Here is a 21,076-nt window from a genome sequence, read left to right as displayed (position 1 = left end):
ATGAGTACAGAATGTTGACTTTTCAACTGTAATTGTGGATTTGTCTATTTTTCCTTTCAGTTCCATTGTTTTGTGCTTTGTGTATTTAAAGTTCTGTTGTTAGGTGCATCCACGTTGAAACTCCTTGTGTATTCTTAATGAATTCACCGCTTTATCATTATGTAATGTCCCTGTTCATCCCTAGAATTATTCCTTATTCCGAAGTCGTCTTTTTTGGACAATATAGACCATTCCAGCTTTCTTTTGGTTAATGTTTGCATGGTACACCTTTTGCATTAATTTACTTTCAGTCTTCATATCTAAAGTAGTTTTCATGTAGAAAGCATGTAGTTAGATTGTGGTTTTAAATCTAATCAGACAATTTCTGTATTTTAGACCAGTTTTCTTTGGGGGATTTAGCCATTTATATTTCATCTAATCATTGATATGGTTATGTTTATATTTACCATCATGCTTATTGTTTCCATTTTATCTATCTCTTCTTTTCCTATTTTCACCTTTGCTTTTATTACAATGGAATATTTTTATTCATACTATCTCCTTTATTAACTTATTAGCTATATTTGTTTCATTATGACTTCTAATAGTTGCTCTACGTATCTTTAATTTATTATAATCTATGTTTAAATAATATCATATGACTTCAGGTATAGTATAAGAACCCCAAATTATCTAATTTTAACTCCTCTCTCCCATCCATTGTGCTATTATTATGTATTTATTATTACATAATATACCTTTTAATACATTGCTACTTGTTTTGCTTCAGATAGTCAGTTTTTTTGGGTGATTACAAATAAGAAAAGACATCTCTCTTTTTAAAAAGTTGTGTTGTGTTAGTTGTTGCTATATAACAAAGTGAATCAGCTATACGTATACATATATCCCCAAATCTCCTCCCTCTTGCGTCTCCCTCCCACCCTCCCTATCCCACCCCTCTAGGTGGTCACAAAGCACTGAGCTGATCTCCCTGTGCTATGCGGCTGCTTCCCACTAGCTATCTATTTTACATTTGGTAGTGTATATATGTCCATGCCACTCGCTCACTTCATCCCAGCTTACCCTTCCCCCTCCCCATGTTCACAAGTCCATTTTCTACGTCTTTGTCTTTATTCCTGTCCTGCCCCTAGGTTCTTCAGAACTTTTTTTTTTTAGATTCCATATATATGTATTAGCATACTGTATTTGATTTTTCTTTCTGACTTACTTCACTCTGTATGAGAGTCTCTAGGTCCATCCACTTCATTACAAATAACTCAGTTTCTTTTTTTTTTTTTTTTTTTTTTTGCGGTACACGGGCCTCTCACTGTTGAGGCCTCTCCTGTTGCGGAGCACAGGCTCTGGACGCGCAGGCTCAATGGCCATGGCTCACGGGCCTAGCCGCTCCGCAGCATGTGGGATCTTCCCGGACTGGGGCACAAACCCGTGTCCTCTGCATCGGCAGGCGGACTCTCAACCACTGAGCCACCCGGGAAGCCCTCATTTCTTTTTATGACTGAGTTATATTCCATTGTATATATGTGCCACATCTTCTTTATCCATTCCTCTGTTGATGGACATTTAGGTTGCTTCCATGTCCTGGATATTGTAAGTACCGCTGCAGTGAACATTGGAGTGCATATATCTCTCAGAATTATGGTTTTCTCCAGATATATGCCCAGGAGTGGGATTGCTATATCGTATGGTAGCTCTATTTTTAGTGTTTTAAGGAACCTCCATAGTGTTCTCCACAATGGTTGTACCAACTTACATTCCCACCAACAGTGAAGGAGGATTCCCTTTTCTCCACACCCTCTCCAGCATTTATTGTTTGTAGACTTTTTGATGATGGCTATTCTGACCAGTGTGAGGTGATAACCTCGTTGTAGTTTGATTTGCATTTCTCTAATAATTAGTGATGCTGAGCATCTTTTAATGTGCTTTTTGGCCTTCTGTATGTCTTCTTTAAAAATGTCTCTTTAGATCTGCTGCCCATCTTTGGATTGGGTCTTTTTTTGGGGGTGGGCTGGTGCCTGTGTTCTGGAGGATGAGGCTGGATCTTATCTTTCTGGTGGGCAGGACCACGTGAGAGGTGTGTTTTGGGGTGTCTGTGACATTATTATGATTTTAGGCAGCCTCTCTGCTAATGGGTGTGGTTGTGTTCCTGCCTTGGTAGTTGTTTGGCATAGGGTGTCCAGCACTGTAGCCTGCTGGTTGTTGAGTGGAGCTGGGTCTTAGTGTAGAGATGGAGATCTCCGGGAGAGTTATTGCTGTTTGATATTACATGGAGCTGGGAGGTCTCTGGTGGGCCAATGTCCTGATCTTGGTTCTCCCACCTCAGAGGCAGAGGCCTGACATCTGGCTGGAGCACCAAGACCCTGTCACCCACATGGCTCTTTTGGGAGGTCTGAGGTCTTCTGCCAGCGTCCAGTAGGTTTCTGTAGGAGGTGTTCCACATGTAGGTGTATTTCTGATGTATTTGTGGGGAGGAAGCTGATCTCCACATCTTACTCCTCCACCATCTTGAAGGTCTCTCTCTCCTATGCCATAATTTTTAATGCATTCATCTATCAGTGGACGCTTAGGTCGTTTTCATTACTTTGGTGTTGTAAAGATGCTGTAATGAATGTAGGGGTGAATATGTCTTTTCAAAACAGTGTTTTCATTTTCTTTGGAAAAATACCCAGAAGTGTAGTTGCTGGGTCATATGATAGTTCATTTTCAGTTTTCGGAGGACTCTCCATAATTCTTTCCATAGTGGTTGCACCAATTTATATTTCTACCAGCAGTGCACAATTGTCCCCTTTCCTCCACATTCTTGCCAACACTTGTTATTTTTTATCACTTTGATTGTAGTTTTGATTTGCATTTCTCTCTTGATTAGTAATTTTGACCATATTTGGGTGGTTTTATTTTGGCACTGTCTGTTGTATTCCATTGATTTGTCTGTTTTTATGCCAATACCATGATGTTTTACTTACTGTAGCTTTGTAATATAGTTTGAAATCAGGGAGCATAATGCCTCCAGCTTTATTCCTCTTTGTCAAAATTTATTTGGCTATTTGGGGCCTTCTGTGGTTCCACACAAAGTTTAGAATTGTATGTCCTATCTCTGTGAAAATTGCCATTGGAATTTTGATAGGAATGGCATTGAAATAATAGATTACTCTGGGTAGTATGGATATTTTAGCAATATTAATTCTTCCGATCCTTGAGCATGGAATAGCTTTCCATTTATTTGTGTCTTCTTCAGTCATTCATTAATGTCTTATAGTTTTCAATGTACAACTCTTTCACATCCTTGGTTAAATTTATTCTTAGGTATTCTTTTGATACAACTGTAAATGGGATTGTTGGTATTGTTTTTAATATCCCTTTCTGCTAGTGTTTTTTTAGTGTATAGAAATGCAACAGATTTTTGTATCCTACAACTTTACTGAACTTTTTATTCTAACAGTTATTTGGTGTTTTAGAGCTTATTATATAATGTAATGTCACATGCAAATCATGACAGTTGCAGTTATTCTTTTACAGTTTAGATGACTTTATTTTTATTGCTTAATTTTTCTGGCTAGGACTTCCAGTACTATGTTGAATAGAAACAGTGAGACTGGGCCTCCTTGTCTTGTTCCTGATTAAAGAGGAAAAGATTTTAGCTTTTCACCTTTGAATATGATGTTAGTTGTGGGCTTGTCATATATGGCCTTTATTATGTTGAGGTGTGCTTTCTCTATACCCACTTTGAGAGTTTTTATCATAAATGTATGTTGAATATTGTCAAAAGTTTTTTTCTGCATCTATTGACATCATATGATTTTTATCTGTTTTGTAAATGTGTATCACATTGTTTGTGGATGTTGAATCATCCTGCATACCTGTAATTAATTCACTTGATCATGGTATATGATCCTTTTAATGTATTGTTGAATTCAGTTGGCTAATATTTTGTTGAATTTTTTCATCTATGTTCATCAGGATATTGGCCTATAACTTTCTTTTCTTGTGGTGGCCTTATTTGGTTTTGGTATCAGGGTAATGCTAACCTCATGAAATGCATTTGGAAGCATTCCCTTCCTTACCATTTTTTGGAAGAGTTTGAGAAGGACTGGCATTCTTTTTTGAATGTTTAGTAAAATTCACCAGTGAATTTATCTGGTCCTGGACTTCTGTTGTTAGGAGGTTTTTGATTATTGATTTAATAAAGTTATTAGTAATTGGTCTGTTCATACTTTCTATTTTTTCAAGATTCAGTCTTGATAGGTTTACATTTCTAGGAATTTATCAATTTCTATTAGGCTGTCCAATTTTTTGACATATAACTATTCATAGTAGTGTCTTATTATACTTTGTATTTCTGTGGTATCAGTTATAACGTTTCATCTTTCATTTCTGATATTTTTTATCTGAGTCCTTTTTCTTGGTGTGTCTACTTAAATGTTTGCCAATTTTGTTTGTCTTCTTAAAAACAAGCTGTTACTTTCAATGATCTTTCCTATTGTCTTTTTAGTTTGTTTCATTTATTTCTGTTCTGATCCTTAATTTCTTTTATTTTACTAACTTTGGGCTTTGTTCTTTTTTTTTTTTTTAAGTAGTTCCTTGAGATGTAAAGTTAGGTTGTTTGAGATTTTTCTTATTTCTTGAAGTAGGCATTTGTCGCTATGAACTTCCCTCCCTTAGATTTTTTTTTTTTTTTTGCTGTATCCTGTAAATTTTGTTATGTTGTACTTCCATTTTCATTTGTCTCAATTTTGTTTTAATTTACCTTGATTTCTTCTTTGATCCATTTGTTCAGTTGCCTGTGATTTAATGTCCACATATTTTGAATTTTCCATTTTTAGTTTAGTTCTAGTTTTATACCATTGTGGTCAGAATATATGCCTAATATGATTACAGACTTTTGAACTTATTAAGATTGGTTTGGCCTAACATATGATTTACCATGGAGACCATTTCATGTGCACTTGAGAAGAATGTGTATTCTGTTAGTTTTGGATGGAAAGTTCTTTATATATCTGTTAAATACAGCTGGTCTAAAGTGTCATTTAAAGCCAGGATTTTCATGTTGATTTTGTGTGGATGACACATCTATTGATATATGTGGGTTTATTATTTTTATACACTTTTGAAAGGTTACTTTACATTTACAGTTATTACAAAATATTGGCTTTATTCCTCATGATACACAATATTTTCTTGAGCTCATCTTACACCCAATAGTTTCTACCTTCCACTCCCCCACTTCTATATTTTCCCTCCTCCCCCACTGATACCCACTAGTTTGTTCTCTGTGTCTGTGAATCTGCTTCTTTTTTGTTTACTAATTGTAGTTTTTAGATTCCACATGTAAGTGATATCATATAATATTTGTCTTTTTCTGTCTGACTTCACTAGGTATAATATTCTGTAGGTCCATCCAAATTGCTGCAAATGGCAGAATTTCATTCCTTTTTATGGCTAATATTCCTTTGTGTATACGTATCACTTCTTTATCCGTTCATCTGTTGACGGACACTTAGGTTACTTCCATGTCTTGGATACTGTAAATGATGCTGCTGACAACACTGGGGTGCATGTATCTTTTTGAATTAATGTTTGTGTTTTTGGGGGAATAGAACTGCTGGATTATATGGTAGTTCTATTTTTAGTTTTTTGAGAAACCTCCGTATTGTTCTCCACAGTGGCTTCACCAATTTACATTCACACCAACAGTTTATGAGTGTTCCCTTTTCTCCACACCCTCTCCAAAATTTGTTATTAGTGTTCTTTGTGATGATAGCCATTCTGACAGATATGAAATGATATCTCATTTTGGTTTTGATTTGCATTTCCCTGATGATTAGCGATATTGACTCTCTTTGCATGTTCTTCTTGGCCATCTGTATTTCCTCTTTGGAAAAGATGTCTATTTAGTTCTTCTGCCCAGTTTTTTAATCAGGTTGTTTTTTTTGATGTTGAGTTGTATGAGCTGTTTATATATGTTAGATATTAATCCCTTATTGATCATATCATTTGCAAATGTTTTCTCCCATTCAGTAGGTTGCTTTTCATTTTGTTGATGGTTTCCTTTGCTTTGCAAAAGCTTTTAAGTTTAATTAGGTCCCATTGTTTATTTTGCTTTTTATCTCCTTTACTTTAAGAGTGGATCCAAAAAAATATTGTTGTGAATCATGTCATATTGTTCTGCCTATGTTTTCCTCAAGGAGTGTTATAGTATCCAGTCTTATATTTAGTTCTTTAATTCATTTTGTGTTTATTTTTGTATATGGTGTTAGAAAATGTTCTAATTTCATTATTTTTGACAGGTAGCTGTCCAATTTTACCAGCATTACTCATTGAAGAGACTGTCTTTTCTCCATTGTATATTCTTGCCTCTTTTGTCATACATCAGTTGATCAGAAGTTACGGGTTTATTTCCGGGGTCTCTATCCTGTTCCATTGCTCTGTGTGTGCGTTTTTGTGCCAGTACCATATTGTTTTTATGACTGTAGCTTTGTAGTATGGTCTTAAGTCAGGGAGCCTGATTCCACCAGTTCTATTTTTCTTTCTCCAGGTTATTTTGGCTATTTGGGGTCTTTTGTGTTTCCATACACATTTTAAAATGATTTGTTCTAGTTCTGTGAAAAATGCCATTGTTAATTTGATAGCAATTGCATTGAATCTGTAGATTGCCTTGGGTAGTGGAGTCATTGTAACACTCTTGATTCTTCCAATCCAAGAACATGGCATATCTTTCCATCTGTTTGTGTCATCTTCAATTTCTTTAATCAGCATCTTATATAATAGTTTTCATAGTACAGGTCTTTTGCCTCGTTAGGTAGGTTTATTCCTAGGTATTTTATTCTTTTTGATGTGATAGTAAATGGGATTCTTTCCTTAATTTCTCTTCTTGGTAGTTCAGTGTTAGTGTATAGTAATGCAACAGATTTCTGTATATAAGTGTTGTATCCTACAGCTTTACTGAATTCATTGAGGTCTAGTAGTTTTCTGCTGGCTTTTTCAGGATTTTCTATGTATAGTTTCATGTCATCTACAAACAGTGACAGTTTTACTTCTTCCTTTCCAATTTGGATTCCCTTTTTTTTTTTTTTTTTTTTTTTTTTGCGGTACGCGGGCCTCTCACTGTTGTGGCCTCTCCTGTTGTGGAGCACAGGCTCCGGATGTGCAGACTCAGCAGCCACGGCTCACGGGCCTAGCTGCTCTGCGGCATGTGGGATCCTCCCGGACCGGGGCACGAACCTGTGTCCCCTGCATTGGCAGGCAGACTCTCAACCACTGTGCCACCAGGGAAGCCCTGGATTCTTTTTATTTCTTTTTCTTTGCTGTGGCTAGGACTTTCAAAACTATGTTGAATAAAAGTGGCAAGAGTGGGCATCCTTGTCTTGTTCCTGATCTTGGAGGAAATGCTTTTAACTTTTCACTGTTGAATATGGTGTTAGTTGTGGGTTTGTCATATATGGCCTTAATTATGTGAGGTATATTCCCTTGATGCTCGCTTTCTGGAGATTTATTATCAAAAATGAATGTTGCTTTTTTTTTTTTTTTTTTTTTTTTAACGGTACGCAGGCCTCTGACTGTTGTGCCCTCTCCCATTGCAGAGCACAGGCTCCGGACGCGCAGGCTCAGTGGCCATGGCTCACAGGTCCAGCCACTCCACGGCATGTGGGATCTTCCCGGACCGGGCACAAACCCATGTCCCCTGCATCAGCAGGCAGACGCTCAACCACTGTGCCACCAGGGAAACCCTGTGAATGTTGAATTTTATGAAAAGCTTTTTCTGCATCTATAAAGATGATCATATGGTTTTTATTCTTCATTTTGTTAATGTCAGTAATGCCATTTGCAGCAACATGGATGGACCTGGAGATTATCAGAGTAACTGAAGTCAGAGAAATACAAATATCACATGATATCACTTATATTAGGAATCTACAAAAATGTAACAAATGAGCTTATTTACAAAACAGAAACAGACTCACAGATTTAGAGAACGAACTTATGGTTACCATGTGGGAAGAATGGGTGGAGGGATAGACTGGGAGTTTGGGACTGACATGTACACACTGCTATATTTGAAACAGATAACCAACAAGGACCTACTGTATAGCAAAGGGAACTCTGCTCAATACTCTAATAACCTAAATGGGAAAAGAACTCAAAAAAGAATGGATACACGTATATGTATAATTGAATCACTTTGTTGTACCCCTGAAACTAACACAACATTGTTAATCAATTATACTTCAATATAAAATACAAAAAATCCTAGTTACACCCTTAAGAAAAAAAAGAATGTTGAATTTTATCAAATCTTTTTCTGCATCTATTGAGATGATCATATGGTTTTTATTCTTCAATTTGTTAATGTAGTGTATCACATGGATTTCTGCAGATAATGAAAAATCCTCGATCACTGGGATAAATCCCACTTGATCATGGTCTACGATCCTTTTAATGTATTGTTGGATTCTGTTTGCTAGTATTTTGTTGAGGATTTTTTCATCTATGTTCATCAGTGATATTGGCCTGTAATTTTCTTTTTTTGTGATACCTTTGTCTTGTTTTGGTATTAGGGTGATGCTGGGCTCACAGAATGAGTTTGGAAGTGTTCCTCCCTCTACAATGTTTTGAAATAGTTTCAGAAGGGTAAGTGTTAACTCTTTTCTAAATGTTTGGTAGAATTCATTGGTGAAGTCATCTGATGATGGACTTTTGTTTGTTAGGAGTTTTTAAATAACTGATTCAATTTGATTGAATTTCAGTACTGGTAATTGGAATGTTTATATTTTCTATTTCTTCCTGGTCCAGTCTTGATAGATCATACCTTTCTAAAAGTTTTCCCATTTCTTCTAGGTTGTCCATTTTATTTGCATATAGGTATTTTGTAGCAGTCTTTTATGATCCTTTGTACTTCTGTTCCTGGTTGTAACTTTCCTTTTTCATTTTTGATTTTATTTATTTGGGCCCTCTCCCTTTTTTTCTTGATGAGTCTTTCTAAAGGTTTATCAATTTTGTTTATCTTTGCAAAGAACGAACTTTTAGTTTCATTGATCTTTTCTATTGTTTTTTTTAGTCTCTAATTTTTTTTTTCTGCTCTGATCTTTATGATTTCTTTCCTTCTGCTAACTTTGGGTTTTCTTTATTCTTCTTTCTCTAGTTGCTTTAGGTGTACAGTTAGGCTCTTTATTTGAGATTTTCTTTGTTTCCTGAGGTAGGCTTGTATTGCTATAAACTTCCCTCTTGGAACTGCTTTTGCTACATTCCATAGGTTTTGGATTGTCAAGTTTTCATTTTCATTTGTCTCTAGGTGTTCTTTTTTAATTTCCATTTTGATTTCTTCAGTGATCCATTGATTATTTTGTAGCATATTGTTTCGCCTCCATGCATTTGTTTTTTGCATTTTTTTTTCTTGTAGTTTATTTCTAGTCCCATCATGTTTTGGTCAGAAAGATGCTTGATATGATTGCAACTTTTTAAAATTTACTAAGGTTTGTTTGTGGCCTAGCATGCAATCTGTCCTACAGAATGTTCCATGTGCACTTGAAAAGTATATTCTGAAGCTTTCAGATGGAATGCTCTCTATATATCAAGTAAGTCCATTTGTTCTAATCTGTTGTTGAAAGCCTGTTTTTCCTTAATGATTTTCTGTCTGGATGAACAGTGCATTGATGCAAGTGGGGCGTTAATGTCACCTACTCTTAGTGTGTTACTGCCTATTTCTCCCTTTAGGTCTCTTAATGTTTGCTTTATATATTTAGGTGCTTCTATGTTGGGTGCATAAATATTTATAAATGTTATATCTTCTTGGTATATCCCCTTTATCATTATGTAATGCCTGTCTTTGTCTCTTATTTCATTTTTTGGTTTGAAGTTGATTTTTTCTGATATAAGTAAGTATAGTTACTCCAGCTTTCTTTAGTATATTTTCATATTTTAATCCCCTTGTGACAGTGTTAAACGTGGCCCCCATTGTCCCGAATATATTTAACCATTTCATTAATCTCCTTTTATGTAGTGGCATAGTTAACCATTGCTCTGTAAAAATATTACTACAAATTTAGCAGCTTTAAACATCTTGTGTTTTATTATGTCCAAGTTTTTGTGGGTCAGAAGTCCTGACACAGGTTAGCTGGGTCCTCTGAGAAGCTTGAAATCAGGTTCAGTCTAAGGTTGACCATAGGGGTGGGGGTTCTTGACTGAATCTCAAGTAGGAAGAATCCACCTCCAGGCTCACTCAGGTGGTTGGAAAATTATTTTCTTTTAGGATTGAAAAATTCACTTTCTTGCTGACTTTTGGCTAGAAGTCACACTTAACCCCCACCGTGCAGTTCTTCATTATGTGGATCTGCTTTCTTACTCATTACATGGATTTGCTTCCTTCCTCAAAGTTAGCCAAGGGAAATAGAAAGTACATCAAGATGGGTACTACATCCTTATGAAATGAATTTTATGTGTATAAATAATCATGCACATCCTGTCACCTTTGCTGTATTATACCGGTTAGAAGCCATCACGGGTCCCACTGACATTCAAGGTGAGGGGCTCACACAAGAGTATAAACAACAGGAGGCAGGGATTATGGTGGTCTGCCACAGTTTCTACCATTACCCCGTCTTGAGAAGATGTCCTTCTTGCTCCACTCATGGTCTGACACCCTGAACCAGTCTGCTGCTTCTCCCAATTTGTGTAGACTCTCCCCTCATCCTGCCATGCTCCAACAACCCCTCCATGCTGCCCTCTCCTCTCCCCACATGCACCTGGGTGTGGGCCGTGACATCTCTGTAATTCCACCGGCTGTGTAGGCATCCTTCTCACCCTGCTTTGGCTCCTACATACCGTACAAGGCAGATCACTTCTGAGGATACTCTTCTTACTCCACTTGGATTCGGGTAGCCTGTGCTGGGTTGTATCTCTGAGAAGATACCCTCCTCACTGTACCTGGGCTCGGACAAGCTGATCTGGTCCACTAAAGCTCCTCTCCAGTGGGAAAAAGCTGATCTTGTTTGAAACAAATAACGTCGGTATAACTGAATCTTCTGGGAGGAGAAGGGAAAAGAGAAGGAGGCTGAGTTTCTGAATGACTTCCCCACCATCTCCAAGCTAGAGTAGACTATATAACATGAGGAAGAAATAAATGTTAGTTGGTTTAAACCACTGACATCTTAGAGTTGTGTGTCAATGTTAGCTTACTTAAGTCTGCTCCGTAGTATTCACATGAAATACAACATGTTCTAAACAGAATTATTCATTTCTGTATGCCACACTTGTTCTCTCTAATGGCACCCTAACACTTTGGAATAAAGTCTAAATCCCAGGAGCACTTGCATGATCTGGCCCTTTTCTAAGTGCTGGCCACTTTCTACCACTTTTCTTTCTGCTCATAGATAACTGGTTACTGGGGCTTCCTCTCTTTCCTGGGACACAGCCAGCATGACTCCTTCTGTTTGTTTATCTCTCAGTTATCCATATACTTTTTTTTTTTTTTTGTGGTACGCGGGCTTCTCACTGCTGTGGCCTCTCCCGTTGCGGAGCACAGGCTCCGGATGCGCAGGCTCAGCGGCCATGGCGCACGGACCCAGCCGCTCCGCGGCATGTGGGATCTTCCCAGACCGGGGCACGAACCCGTGTCCCCTGCATCGGCAGGCGGACTCTCAACCACTGCGCCACCAGGGAAGCCCCTATCCATATACTTTATTTCCTCATGGCATTTAGGCCTCTGTTCAAGTAGCACTTCATTAAAATAGAAATCATTTCTCTCTCCCTTCTCTTCCCCTTACTCTGCCTTACCTGTTCTCCACTGCTCATATCACTGCCTGTTATTATTGTCTTTTCATTTACTGCCAGTTATACATGATAGTTCTCAATCCAAGACCCCCAGTGTCTACAAGAACAGTTTTCCCTCGTGTCCATCCACTAAATACTCGGTGTGTGAGGGAACAGGGTGGCGAATTAAAGCAATCACCCTCCTTATGTCAGAAAGCCTTACTCTTCAATTAATTGCACAGCTTTTATCAGGGGCATCTGTACGTGCAGAGTAGTGAATAATTAGAGAAATCCCAAGATTTATTAGAGAGCTTCTCTAACCACAGGGCATTCAAGATCTAATTGAGTAATGTGACAAATATTTAAATTCTAGTAAGAATTTAAAATGCATATAGCTCAAGAAGGAAAAGGAGTTATGTCATGAGGCAGTATGTGATTGTTTTAATTGTTCCATTATGCAGGGCATAATTGCTATAATATTTTGAAGGAGGAACAAAGTACTTCAATTTGAAATACTAAGGAAGATTTTATGGAGAAATTACAACTGAAAGAAAGCTTGAGAGATATTTATACAAAACAAACCCCAGGCACTTTTCCCCAATTACTTCACTGAAGAAGCTGTATTAAAAATTAACAAAACTCTAAGTTAGACTTGGTCACAGTCTCAAATCAAAATGAAATTATTGCTTTCATTTTTCTTTTTTCCCGTCTTTGTCCTTGCACATATTCAGTCTTTACCTGTTTGTAGTGTTGTCATACATGGAAACATTTTTACTGATAATATAATGCATATTTTCTACTATAAAATATGTTAATATTGATGTCACTATAATGTATATTTTAATATAATGCATATTTTATGTCATTTCTCTTTTGAGTTTTTTCTTCTCCTCACTGTAACCCTTTCCCATAAAATAGTCTAAAAGCCTGGCACGTATCTTTCTACACAATTCTTCCTATTTACACAATTATATGTAAGTATAAAGGGAATTGTATGAGTACAGAATAAACAGTCATAATTTGATGGGTCACAAACTACAAACAACTATTCTTCCCAACACTGTTTTCAGACATGTTCTCTTAAACCTCCATTCCTCAACCTGCTCAAGCTCAATATTTTAGAAAGGTGCTACAGGCTTTAGCACTTTTAGTTGTAAGAAAACTCAACTTTCAGATAGAAAACTTCAGTCAAATTTAAAACTTTAATCTTCCATAAATTTTAGGACTTTCTCAAGATAGTTCTGATACTTTGTTCTAGGACCCAGTGAGAAAAGGAGGCATGGTTTATTTACTTCTCTTTCTTCTTTTTCCTTTGCCTCTTTCACATCTTCTTGGATTGCAATTATATACAATTTTCATCTTCTGGAAATATTATCTATTTCTAGGACTTTCCTGATAATGACCACTTTGGGGGTTTCTTTTGTATTGTGATACATAAATTCTTTCTGAGTAGATTGAAATTTTCTTGGTTAGAAAGTGGTTAGAGACTATCTCTTTTCTGCATGGCAGGTTGGAGGATTTTGGTTTTCTTTCTTTTTTAAAAAAATTGCTATTGGAGCATAGTTGATTGACGGCATTGTGTTAGTTTCTGCTGTACAGCAGAGTGAATCAGTTATACATATACCCCTTCTTTTTCAGATTCTTTTCCCATAGAGGTTATTACAAAATATTCAGTTGAGTTCCCTGTGCTATACAGTAGGTCCTTATTAGTTATCTATTTTATATATAGTAGTGTGTTTAAGTCAAACCCAATCTGCTAATTCATCACTTACCCCCACATTTCCCCTCTTGTAACCATAAGTTTGATTTCAAGATCTGTGAATTTGTTTCTGTTTTGTAAATAATTTCATTTGTATCATTTTTTATTAGATTCCACGTATATGTGATATCATACAATATTTGTCTTTCTCTGTGTCACTTCACTTAGTATGACAATATCCACGTCCATCCATCTTGCTGCAAATGGCATTATTTCGTTCTTTTTTATGGCTGAGTAATACTTCATTGTATATGTGTACCCCATCTTCTCTATCCATTCCTTTGTTGATAGACATTTAGGTTGTTTCCATGTCTTGGCTATTATAAATAGTGCTGCGGTGAATACTGGGGTGCATGTATCTTTTCAAATTATGGTTTCCTCCAGATATATGACCAGGAGTGGGATTGCAGGATGATATGGTAGTTCTATATTTAGTTTTTTAAGGAAACTACATGCTGTTCTCCACAGTGGCTTACATTCTCACCAACAGTGTAGGATGTTTCTCTTTCCTCCACACCATCTCCAGCATTTATTTTTTGTAGATTTTTTGATGATGGCCATTCTGACTAGTGTGAGGTGGTACCTCACTGTAGTTTTGATCTGCATTTCTCTAAAAATTAGTGATGCTGAGCATCTTTACTTGTGCCTCTTGGCCATCTGTATGTCTTCTTTGGAGAAATGTCTATTTAGGCCTTCTCCCCATGTTTTGATCGGGTTGTTTGTTGTTGAGTTGTATGAGCTGTTTTTATATTTTGGAAATTACGCCCTTGTGAGTTACATCATTTGCAAATATTTTCTCCCATTCCATGGTTTTTTTTTCGTCTTGTTTATGGTTTCCTTTGCTGTGCAAAGGCTTGTAAGTTTGATTAGGTCCCATTTGTTTTTGTTTTTATTTCTACTGGCTTGGGAGACTGACCCAAGAGTAGTAGCATGGGTCTTACATACAGGCCTGGTCTGGTCTCTTGGGTCAGCCGTCTGCTACCGTCGCTGTTGCCTTCTCCTCTGAGCTTGATGATGCTTATCTTAGTTGAAGCTGGGTGTCAGAAGCGGGGATTGAATTCCTTCAGGTGGAGGGGCTTGTTTTTACAATAAGGAGATATGAATCCACGAATTTATGTCTTTCAGTTTGGCTGCATGTGGGTTAGTTTATAATACCTGCTAAAAGGTTCTTCCCATCCTGGCTGCAAAGAATCTTTTATTTTATGTTCCTCCCAATAAGCAAAATCTCTAGGTTGTAATCCACTGTCCTTAAGGTTTTCATCTTCTGGGAGCTCACTGTAAAAGCAGTTAGTACCAATTTTTTTAAGTGCCTCAATAAGATCCTGACAATAATGTAATATTTCCCTTGAACCAATGGGCTGATAATTTCCAAAAACATTGCTTTCCCCATAAAAGCATTTTCTCAGGTGCCCAGTGCGTTAAAGAATGCACATGTTGGAGTAACAGCAACCGGGAGCTGATGTGGGGCTTGGAAACCCTCACTGCTTGGGGGAGCCTCTGCAGTTGTAATTCTTCTTCTGTGTGGGTCGCCCACCCAGGGCTGCGGGACTTGACTGTGTCTCTATATCTCGACTCGGCCCCTTCTACTTGTCTCGCTGTGGTTCCTTTTTTATACCTTTAGTTATAGAAGGTCTTTTCTGGTAGGTCCCAGTCTTTTTCACTGATGGTTGTTCTACACATAGTTGTGATTTTCAAGTACCTGTGAGGTGAGGTGAGCTCAGAGTCTTTGTACTCCACCAGCGTGGCCAATGAGAAGTCTCCTCTTCACTTTTTTGGAAGAATTTGAGGATTGTTGGTAATTTTTCTTTAAATGTTTGGTAGGACTCACTCATGACACCATCTGGTCTAGAATGTTTGCTGTGAAAAGTTTTTGATTACTGAGTCAATCTTTGTTATAGCACTATTGAAATTTTCTCTTTTTCCTTGAGTCAGTTTAGGTACTTTGTGGGTTTTAAGAAATTTTTCCACTTCTGTGTTATCTAACTTGGCATACAATAATTTATAGTGTTTTCTTATAATACTTTTTATCTCTATAAAGTAGGTAATGTCTCTATTTTCATTTTGATTTAGTTATTTGAGTCTTTTCTAATATCATTGCCACGATAGCTGAAATTTAGTCAATTTTGTTGATCTTTTCAAAGAACCAACTTTTGGTTTCATTCTATTTTCTATTTTGTGTATCTCCATTTTAATCTTTATATCCTTTTTTTCTGCTAGCTTTGGTTTTAGCATGATCTTTTTCTAGTTAAGTTATAAAATTTTGAGTTCTTTTTCCTTTTTTAAAGTAGGCACAGCGATAAATTTTCCTTTGAATACCACTTTCACTGCATTGCATAAGTTTTGGGATGTTGTATTTTCGTTGCATATTCTAAGCATATTCTGATTTTCTGCCTGATTTCTTCTTTGACCTATTGATGATTTAAGAGTGTATTTTTAAATTTTTTCACATATTTGTGAAATTTTGAGGTTTCCTTATGTTATTGGTTTCTAACTTCATCTTTTTGTGGTCTGAGATGATTCAGTGTATGATATCTATCTTTTTACATCTGTTGGGACTCGTTTATGGTCTAACGTATTTTCCATTGGGGAGAATGTTCCATGTGAATTTAAGAAAACGACGATTCTTCAGTAATTGGGTGGAGTCTTCTGTATTTGTCTGTTAAGCCTGGGTGTGTTGTTCAAATCTTCTGTTTCCTAACCTATCTGCTGTCTGGTTGATCCATTCATTATTGAAAGTGGGGAATTGAAGTCTTCAAACATTATTGTAGAACTGTTTCTAATTCTCTCAATTTTTGTTTCACCTAAGTTGTAGATTTGTTGTTAGGTCTCTAAATGTTAACCACTGTTATACCGTTTTAATGAGTTGAAATTTTATTAACATATAATATGCTTCTTTGACTCTTGTAAACTTTTTGAATTAGGTCTATTTTGTCTGATATTAGTATAGCCAGCCCAGCTTTCTTTTGATTACTCTTTGTGTGGAATATCTCTTTCAACTGCTTTGTGTCTTTGGATGTAAAGTGAGACTCTTCTAGTCAGCATATTGTTGGATCATGATTTTTGTATCCATTCTGCTAATCTCAGTCATTTGATAGAATATAATCCACTTACATTTGAAGTAACTACTGATGAGGGGAAATTTCTGCCATTTTGCTATTTTTCACTATGTTTTATGGCTTAAAATTATTTTTTAAGTTTTTGTCTGATTTTTGAATTATAGTTGACTTAGAGTATTTTATTAGTTTCAAGGGCACACATAGTAATTCAATAATTTTATAATCTATTTAAAGTTATTACAAAATAATGGATATATTTCCCTGTGCTGTACAATATATCCTTCTTGTTTATTTTATACATAGTAGTTTGTGGATCTTATTCCATACCCCTATCTCACGCCTCCCTCCTTCTCTCTTCCCCGGTAACCACTAGTTTGTTCTCTGTTTGTAGGTCTGTTTGTTTTGCTATAAGGACTCATTTGTTTTATTTTTTTTTATTTTTTTTTTATTTTTTGCTGTACGTGGGCCTCTCACTGTCGTGGCCTCTCCCGTTGCGGAGCACAGGCACAGGACGCACAGGCTCAGCGGCCATGGCTCACGGGCCCAGCCGCTCCGCGGCATATGGGATCCTCCCAGACCGGGGCACGAACCCGTATCCCCTGCATCGGCAGGCGGACTCTCAACCACTGCGCCACCAGGGAGGCCCTGTTTTATTTTTTAAGATTCCACATATAAGTGATAACATAAGAGTATTAGTCTTTCTCTTACTGACTTACTTCATTAAGCTTAATGCCCTCCAAGTCCATCCATGTTGTTTCAAATGGCAGAATTTCATTCTTTTTATGGCTGAGTAGTAGTCCATTGTGTATATATATACCACATCTTCTTTATCCATTCATCTGTTGGTGAACACCTGGGTTGCTTCTGTATCTTGGCTATTATAAATAATGCTGCTATAACATTGGAATGTATATATCTTCTCAAAATAGTTTTTATTTTTATTTTTTTTATTTTTTCAGATATATACCTAGGAGTGGAATTGCTGGACCATATGGTAGTCCTATATTTAATTTTTTGGGGGAACCTCCCTACTGTTTGCCATAGTGGCTGCACCAACTTAAATTCCCACCAACAGTGTACTAGGGTTTCCTTTTCTCCATATCCTTGCCAACACTTGTTATTTGTAGACTTTTTGATGATAACCATTCTGATGTGTGAGGTGAGATCTTACTGTGGTTTTGATTTGCATTTCTCTGATTAATGATATTGAGCATCTTTTCATTTGTCTGTTGGCCATCTGTATATCTTATTTGGAAAAAATGTCTATTCAGGTCTTCTGCCAATTTTTAATTGGGCTGTCTGTTTTTGATGCATTGTATGATCTGTTTCTGTATTTTGCATATTAACTCCTAGATGTCATATCATTTGCAGACTATATCTCCCATTCAGTGTGTTGTCTTTTTATTTTGTTGATGGTACCCTTTGCTGTGCAAAACCTTTTAAGTTTAATTAGGTCCCAGTTATTTATTTTTCTTTTATAACTTTTCCCTTAGGGGAAAGATCAAAAAAAATATTGCTATGGTATATGTCAGAGTGTCTGCCTATATTCTCTTCTAGGAGTTTATGGTTTCAGGTTTTACATTTAGTCTTTAATCCATTTTGACTTTGTATATATAGTGTTAGAGAATGTTCTAATTTCATTGTTTTACCTGTAGTTGTCCAGTTTTCCCAGCACCACTTATGAAGAGAATTTCTCTTCTCCATTGGATATTCTTGCAGCCTTTTTCATAGATTGACTGTAAGTGAATGGATTTATTTCTAGCTCTCTGTTCGGTTCCATTGATCTATGTGTCTGTGTTTGTGCCAGTACCATGCTGTTTTGATTGACGTAGCTTTGATATAATCTGGAGTCAGGGAGTCTGATACCTCCAGCTTTGTTCTTTTTTCACAAGACTGCTCTGGCAATTGGGGGTCTTCTGTGTTTCCATATAAATTTTAGAGTTATTTTTCTGGTTCTATGAAAAATGTCATGGATATTTTGATAGGGATTGTATTAAATCTATAGACTGCTTTGGGTAATATGGGCATTTTAACAATATTAAGTCTTTAAAGCCAAGAACATGGTATATCTTTCCATTTCTTTCTATCATCTACAATTTCCTTCATCCATGTTTTAGTTTTCAGCATAAATTTCTTTCAACTGCTTGGTTAAGTTTATTCCTAGGTATTTTATTCTTTTTGATGCAATTTTAAATGGATTGTTTTTGTTTGTTTGGTTTATGCTCTTTCTGATTGTTCATTATTAGTGTGTAGAAAAGCAACAGATTTCTGTATATTAATCTTGTATCCTGTAACTTAACTGAATTTATTAGTTTTAATGTATTTTTTTGGTGGAGATGTTAGAGTTTTCTATATATGGTGTCATGTCATCTGCAGATAGTGACAGTTTTACTTCTTCCTTTCCAGTTAGGATGCCTTTTATTTCTTCTCCTTGTGTAATTGCTGTGGCTAGGATTTCCAATACCATGTTAAATAGAAGTAGTGGGAGTGGGCATACTTTTCTTGTCCCTGAATCTAGAGGAAGGACTTTCAGCTTTTTACTGTTGAGTATGATCTTCACATAAACTGTCCTTATTATGTTGAGATATGTTCACTCTATATCAACTTTGATAAGAGTTCTTTTAATCGTGAATGGATGTTGAATTTTGTCAAACAATTTTCCTGCATCTGTTGAGATGATCATGTGATTTTTATTCTTTTTGTTAATATAACATTATCACCTTAATTTTACAAATATTTAACCATCCTTGCATCCCTGGAATAAATCCCATTTGATCATGGTGTATGATCCTTTTTATATATGTTGGATTCAGTTTGCTAATATTTTGTTGAGGATTTTTGCACCTATATTCATCAAAGACGTTGGCCTGTGATTTCTATTTTTATAGTTTCTTTGGTTTTGGTATCAGGGTAATGACAGCCTCATAGAATGAATTTGGGAGTGTTCCCTCCTCTTCACTTTTTTTGGAATGGTTTGAGAAAGATAGATAGTCTATTCTTTATATGCTTGGTACAATTTGCCTATGAGGCCATCCTGTTCTGACTTTTGTTTTCTAGGAGTTTGTTTTTTTTATTATAAATTCAATTTCACTACAAGTGATTGTTCTATTCAGAAAGTCTCTTTCTTCCTGCGTCCATCTTGGTACATGGACAATTTCTACAAACATACAATTTCTTCTAAGTTCTGTGGAAACTTGCAGGCCACAAGAGAGTGGCATGATATATTCAAAGTGCCAAAAGAAAGAAACCTGTAACCTAGGATATTCTGCCCAGCAAGATTATCATTTAGAATTGAAGGAGAGATAAAGAACTTCTTAGGCAAGCAAGAACTAAACGTTCTTCAGTACTAAACTGACACTAAAAGAAATGTTAAAGGGTCTTCTCTAAGTGGAAAAGATTATAACAAGATGTAGAGGAAAGGTAAAATCCCACTAGTAAAGGAAAATATATTGTAAAGCCCAATTTGTTATCATGTAACTGTGGTATTCTCATGATTTTTTTTGTATTTTGTGGTATCAATTATATACTCCCGTTCATTTCTCTTTTTATATGGGTTTTCTCTTTTCTTGATGAGCCTGGACAAAGGTTTAGCAATTTTCTTTATCTTTTCAAAGAACCAGCTCCTGGTTTCATCTTTTTAATTGCTTCTTTGGTCTCTATTTTATTTCCTCTCTGATCCTTATTTCCTTCTTTCTGATGACTTTAGGCTTTTTGGTTTCTTCACTGACACACTGGTTTTGTTAGTGGCATGTTATTTATTCTCTACATGTTTGTGATTTTCCCATTTTTCTTCCTGTAATTGGTTTCTTCCTGTAATGTTTGAAAACATTCTATGTGCATTTGAAAAAAAAAAAAAAACATGTACTCTGCTCTTTTTGGGTGGAATGTCCTGTTAATACCTATTAAGTCCAACTTGTCTATTGTGTTGATCAAAACCACTGTTGCCTTATTGATTTTCTGTCTGGTTGATCTGTTCATTGATGTAAGTGTGGTATTCAAGTCTCCTACTATTATTGTATTGTTTTCATTTCTCCCTTTATATCTGATAATATATGCTTTATATATTTATGTGCCCCTATATTGGGAATATATATGTTAAAAAGTGTAATATCCTTTCTTGTAATGATCCCTTTATTATATAATGTCCTTCTAATTTTGTTGTAGCCTTTGTTTTAAAGCCTATCTTGTCTGATATGAGTATTGCTACCCCCAGCTCTCTTGCCATTTCCATTTGCATGAAATATCCTTTACCATCCTCTTTAATTCTAAAAGGATGCTTTTGTAAGCAGTGTATAGATGGGTTTTGTTAGTTTTTTCCAATCAGCCACCCTATATCTTCTGATTGGAGCATTTAGTCCACTGACATTTAAAATTATTGATAATTTTGTACTTATTGCCATTTATTACTCATTTTCTGATTTTTTTTCCATGTTCTTTTCTTCTTTTAGTTTATTTGCACTGGTTTGAGGATTTTCTTCAGTGGTATGCTTGTGTTCCTTTCTTATTTTTGTGTGTCTATTGA

Source organism: Mesoplodon mirus (genome assembly GCF_964341445.2).
Source record: "Mesoplodon mirus genome assembly, chromosome: 1".
NCBI classification, from domain to species: Eukaryota; Metazoa; Chordata; class Mammalia; order Artiodactyla; family Ziphiidae; genus Mesoplodon; species Mesoplodon mirus.
Note: the sequence above shows the minus strand (reverse complement) of the source record.